This window comes from Mizuhopecten yessoensis, unplaced genomic scaffold (genome assembly GCF_002113885.1).
Source record: "Mizuhopecten yessoensis strain PY_sf001 unplaced genomic scaffold, ASM211388v2 scaffold11169, whole genome shotgun sequence".
Lineage (NCBI taxonomy): Eukaryota > Metazoa > Mollusca > Bivalvia > Pectinida > Pectinidae > Mizuhopecten > Mizuhopecten yessoensis.
This window is the reverse complement of record NW_018408914.1, coordinates 1921878-1928318: the sequence shown is the minus strand read 5'-3', so window position 1 is coordinate 1928318 and position 6441 is coordinate 1921878.

The window sequence follows — 6441 nt, the reverse complement described above, 5'->3', positions numbered from 1 at the left end:
CAGTCAAGCTCGGAATGTCTTATAGACAGTCAAGCTCGGAATGTCTTATAGACAGTCAAGCTCGGAATGTCTTATAGGCAGTCACGCTCGGAATGTCTTATAGACAGTCAAGCTCGGAATGTCTTATAGACAGTCAAGCTCGGAATGTCTTACAGACAGTCAATCTCGGAATGTCTTATAGACAGTCAAGCTCGGTATGTCTTATAGACAGTCAAGCTCGGAATGTCTTACAGAAAGTCAAGCTCGGAATGTCTTATAGACAGTCAAGCTCGGAATGTCTTACAGACAGTCAAGCTCGGAATGTCTTATAGACAGTCAAGCTCGGAGTGTCTTATAGACAGTCAAGCTTGGAATGTCTTATAGACAGTCAAGCTCGGAATGTCTTATAGACAGTCAAGCTCGGAATGGACTTAATCTGTCGTCGTCATGAATGTCAGAAGCTTAAACAACAAATTTGATGAATACAAAACATCAACTCTGAATTCAGATTTTGACGTTATCGGTGTAACAGAAAAATGACTCCTCTTTGCGATAATATAAGGGAGGTAATTATTACTGTATAACGCCAAAACAACATGAGTTACCTCCCGTACTACGTGCTTCATCAGGTACACATTATACCTCCAGTTATCCCCCTTTAAAATAATAGGAGCTTATTATCTAGCTAATAGTTAAAAGTATATTGTTCCGAGTGATATACGCACCACTGATCACATGTTAAATGCCCTGACAAGTAATTCCGGGACTGTTATTGATGTTCGTTTGCGTAATGAATCACAGGGACCTGCGAATTTGTTAGTTATATTTTGATATAAACTATGGTGTTCAGATTAATTTTACACATATCAATTTTCGGATAAAATGCGTTCTTCCGCTGCCAGTTCGTTTTGGTATGCCACCGTGCTTACGATCGTCAAGGTATACTGACAGACTTAAAATACACACCTGTTAATTTCAACAATTTTGTGGAAGTAAAGAATTTAGAAATTTCCGTTATTGTTCTTATTAGTTAAAAGGGTTAATAAGTCCAATGTCCTAAAATCGAGTAGATACAAGTAAATATATGTCCTAACGAAATATTACGTATGATAATGACATGACCTAAACCCAAGGTCCAGCGTGGCCAGTTTTATCTTTTGTGAAAGCCGGTGATAAAAATAGCTACGATCAAAATAGCACAGTATTCTGGCCTTTCAGCGAGACGTAACATCCGCATTTCTATGTTGAAATCAAACAACGAATTGTACGCGAATATCAGATGATGATACCAGTGCTTGTCATGTGTAACACAATGTCGAAAACAGAGACAAACACATTGCAAGTTTATCTTCGGTGATTTCCCTTGCCAAGCCTACCATAACTAACATATGCGGCTCTGGGTCTCACTGAGGCTGGAATTCAATATAACGTCATTTCAAGGCGCTTCGACGTCAACAAAAACCAAAGTTGTTTAGGTATACGGTCACTAGCTCTTTAAAGGATTGCCCAAGATCTGGGCCCGTATTCATGAAACCGTTTTCATGCTCAAGCCTGGATTGTGTGCTCAAGTCTAATATCTTTTTCCAGTTATACATTATTCAAAAAATCTTATTTTGTTATTTGGACAAAATTTGAGGAAATTAGAGGCCGAATTCTGTTTTCAATATTGAAATTAGACTTTATGATGGTTGACATGATTTAGGTGGGTTACAAGAAAAGTGGCTTGAGCACAGAATCCATGCTTGAGCATGAGAACGGTTTCATGAATACGGGCCCAGGCCAACGTCGCATCACTACAAGACATCAGGGCATCTTTATTCGGCAACTTCGCTAGCATGACAGGCTGTCAAGGGCGCCCAATTCCCCCACGGACAGTAAGACGTCTTAAAGAGCGAATGTTGTGACGTCGTCCAGTGACTGGACAAACACAACGTCATCCGGTCAGCCGTCTACAATGAACAAGAGGTAAACTTGCTAATCTGCGAAATTGGCTTGACGTTGTGTTTAGTGCTGAGAACCGATTCAATCACTCACCTGCTGACGGTAGAACACGCGTCTACAGACCTCCACTTGGACGCTATTGACAGGAATGTGTTTTCCTGTGTGATCGTTTTGGTGGCGGCGGTTCCACTGCTACAACGTCATTAAAATCAGAACAAACTTGTGACGTTTCCATAGGACAACGATCGGCCGCATACGACAAAGGTTATATTGGTCTTCCTGAATGGAATATGTCGTTTCCGTGCTTCCTCCAGACTTAAATCCTACTGAACAACTTTGGGACGAGTTTGGTTGGAGGTTTAACGTCAACAAACTGGCTACATCTCTACATGAAAAGTGGAATAACCTCCCCCGTAACATTTATTCGGAGACTTTTCAGCTCTAATGCGGTCCCAATCTCGATACTCCGAGGGTTACGCTCATTTGAAGGCTCAGTACTAGTGTGCTAAGTTGTTGATGAAACAATTGAGAAGACTAGTACATCAAAAGAATCTTGCGGTCGCGTAACGGTAACAAGAGGCATAGAGGGCCTGTATCGCTCACCTGTTTCTTTTGTTACATGAAACTGACATATAGGTAACTTTAGACCAAATTTGATAACTAGAATACAAGACATTTTAACATCTCTTAGACGCTTCTTAAGATATTGTTATTTGAAATTCCTCAAATTTTAATTTTAAAGCTTTTAACCAATGTTGACCTTTGACTCCGGCTAGCACCTTAAGGTCATAGGAGTGTATTAATAAACGGAAATAGGAAGTACATCCCTAGTTGAAAATCCAATGTAGGGAGACAGTATCACAATTTCCGCATATTCTAATGTTTAATATTAAACTGATGAATAGTGTATGTTTATTATTGACAGAACAGTGTGTTCTCTCAATATTAAAGTATTTCAAAGCAATCCAGGCATTAATTCAGGTGTTTTTTTTATCAATGAGTCACAAGTGTCCATTTTTGTGTACTTCGGGAAACCGGCTACCTATTTCACTACTGTGAAGTTTTTCAAGAACGATAACTCTTCCATTCAATTACCATGTGTATATGGTTTTATTATAAAATGTCAATTTTTAATCGTCTATAAATAATTAATTTTACACAATTTCAGCATTTTTTAAATTGATATACATTAATGCAATACTTATCTATGTCAGTCACATTTGTATTGACATTATTTTGCAATAAAACGTGCCTTTCATTTTTTTTCCAAAATTCAATCCTTTTTACATAAAATTCCATTTAAAATTCTTAAAATTCTGACAACCTATATTTTTTTGGGGGCAGAAAATTTTCTTAACTTCAAAGCAATATAACTACAAAATTAAAAAAAAATCTACTGAGAAATGGTGACACAATCCTATTACCTTAAGTTGACATTTGACCTCATTACTGTGAAAAAAGAAAACGATTCACAGCTGGTCTTTATAACATACCCAAGTATCATGACTCTAGACCAAATGCTTCTAAGGATATCTTGTTTGAAGTTTTAAACATATCTGACCCCTGTGACCTTGAAACTAGGTCAATGTCATTATAATGAGGTCCTTCATAGCACTCCATCCCAGGTACCTACTGGCCAAATAGCATTACCCTGGACCTTATGGAATTTGAGAAAAAGATTGTTAAAGCTTTTAAACCATGTTGCATTTGACCCATGACTAGCACTTAAAGTTGACCTTTACCTCATTACTGTAATTAAGAAAAATGTTTTGCACTGCTGGTCTACATAACATACATAATTATCATGACTCTAGTCCAAATGGTTCTTAGGATATTGTTGTTTGAAGTATTTAACAAATTTGACCCCCTGTGACCTTGAATATAAGTCAAGATCATTTATTTGAACAAACTAGGTAGCCATTCATCCCAGCATATTTCTGGCTAAATATCATCACCCTAGGCCTCTTGGTTATTCAGAATAAGTTGTTTAAATGTTTTAAACATATTTGACCACTGTGACCTTGAAAATTGATGAAGGTAATGAACAAACTTGGTAGCCTTCATCCCAGCATGCTTCTGGCCAAATATCATCACCCTTGGCCTTTTGGTTACCAAGAAGAAGTTGTTTAAAGTAAAAGTTAACGCTGGACTAGCTATTGCAGGAATGTTGTATCATGTACTCAACAAAACTATTAAAAGTGATCAAGTGTCTGGTTGAAAGAGACTATATGGTGTAGTGTGTACTCAAACAAGAGGCCCAGGCGGCCTGTATCGCTCATCTGTAATGCCAATTTGTAACCACTTCAGACATGTAGGGCAAGAACTTGGAAGCGTTATTATGGAGACTTTATAATTCATAAAGAATTAAGGTTGTTACTATTACTAGCACATTAGTTGGGTTGGAGATAAAAAAAATATGTGATGGCTGTTCATTTGTCAAATTGTCGATATAAACAATACCAAACTTTAACCCCTCCCCAAAGGAAAACGAGGGACCTGGGGCACATGAAAATCACAAAGTATATAAACCACTCGAAGGCCTTTACAACTATGAGTAGTATTTGATACTAGCATTTCTGGAACTACAGAAGAAGATTTTTGAAATTCGCCTCCTTTTTCACCCCAAACCCCTAGGGGGTCATGCTCACAAATTATACCAGCAGACCTTCCTCCCCTAACAAGTATTTCTGTCAAATATGAGCAAACTCCGTTCAAAATATTGGAAGATATGGCCTATTATGAATATTCCTATATAAACTATACTAAATTTCACCCCCTCACCAGGACAAACTGGGTGCCTGGTAGACATGAAAATCACAATTTTTATAAACCACCTCAACGCTTTTACAGCTATGGGTAGTATTTGATCCTGGCATTTTTGTAACTATAGAGAAGATTTTTGAAATTTTCCAAAATTTCTCCCCTTTTTGGCCCCTAACTCAGCCCCCTAGGGGGTCAGACTCTTAAATATTGTACTAGCAGACCTCCCTCCCCTAACAAGTATTTCTGTCAAATATTAGCAAATTCCATTCAAAACATTGGAAGATATGACCTATTATGTCTATTTCATATATAAACTACAGTACATTTCACCCACTCACCAGGGGCAAACGGGGAGCCTGGTAGACATGAAAATCACAAATTTTATAAACCACCCAAATGCCTTTACAGCTATGGGAAGTATTTGATCCTAGAATTTTTATAACTAAAGAAGATTTTTAAAATCCCCCCCCCCCTTTTTTAGACCCTAACTCAGCCCCCTAGGGGGCCAATCTCACAATTTATACCAGCAGACCCTTCTCCCCTAATGAGTATTTCTCTCTAATATGAACAAATTATTTTCAAAACAATGGAAGATATGGCCAGTCATGTCTATTTCCTATATAAACCATACTACATTTCACCCCCTCACCAGGGCAAACGGGGGCCCTGGGAGACATAAAAATTACAAATTTTATAAACCACCCAAATGCTATTACAGCTATGGGTAGTATTTGATCCTAGCATTTGTATAACTAAAAGAGAAGATTTTTGAAATCCCCCCCCCCCTTTTCGGCCCCTAACTCAGCCACCTTAGGGGGTCAGGCTCATATTTTTTTTACCTGCAGACCCCCTCCCCCTAACAAGTATTTCTGTCAAATATGAACAACTTCTGTTCAAAACAATGGAAGATATGGCCCATTATGATTTTTTTCTTTCTAAATTTCCCCCTTTTTGGCCCCTAACTAAACCCCCTAGGGGGCCACACCCTTATTTCATAAATCCATTGAGCCCCTGGTCCCAAGGATGCTTCATATCAAAAGTTAAAATCCAATCAGTCGTTCAGGAGATAAAGGCTTTTAAAGGGAAAAATTGACGCCAGACGCCGCGGTACGGCATAAGCTCACTTGCCCCGAGGGTTAAAACAAGCTTTTTGATGAATGCCGTATTGAACTGTATTCAAAAAATGTTTCCTTCAACAAATTACGTAAAACGAAATTGTCAGGCATATTTTAATTACACTTTTAGCAGAGATACCACAATTCTGTTTTGTTGCATAGGGAAAAAGGGGCCCATGGGCTTTAACGGTTACATGAATGCGAAGTTTCCATGTGCGTTTGATCCCAGATTTGACCAGGCATAGAAGCTCAAATGTTGCATATATGGTCAATGTGGATTCGCTGAAACGGAAAATTGTGCTGGAGAGTAACCTATATGTATTGCTGGTAACCACCAGGAAACAAAGCCTATAGACATTTGTTTCTCCCAATATCTTCATGTTTCAAGTCCTTTTAGACTGGTAGGCCTCCCAAGAACCAAATTTGAGTGCTATGATGTTCTTATTCATTTCAAGGAGTGTCTATATAGAGGTTTTATTTCAAGAGTAACATTTCAAATACCTTGTTTTTGTTTCCACAAGTCGTTTTCTTACTGTATTTTCAGTGGATAAGGTAACAAATTGTCAACACAGCAATAGATTATGAGCAGCAGGCTGGCTGGGAAAAATCACATATATACATAAATAGTTTTTTTTTGCATTGA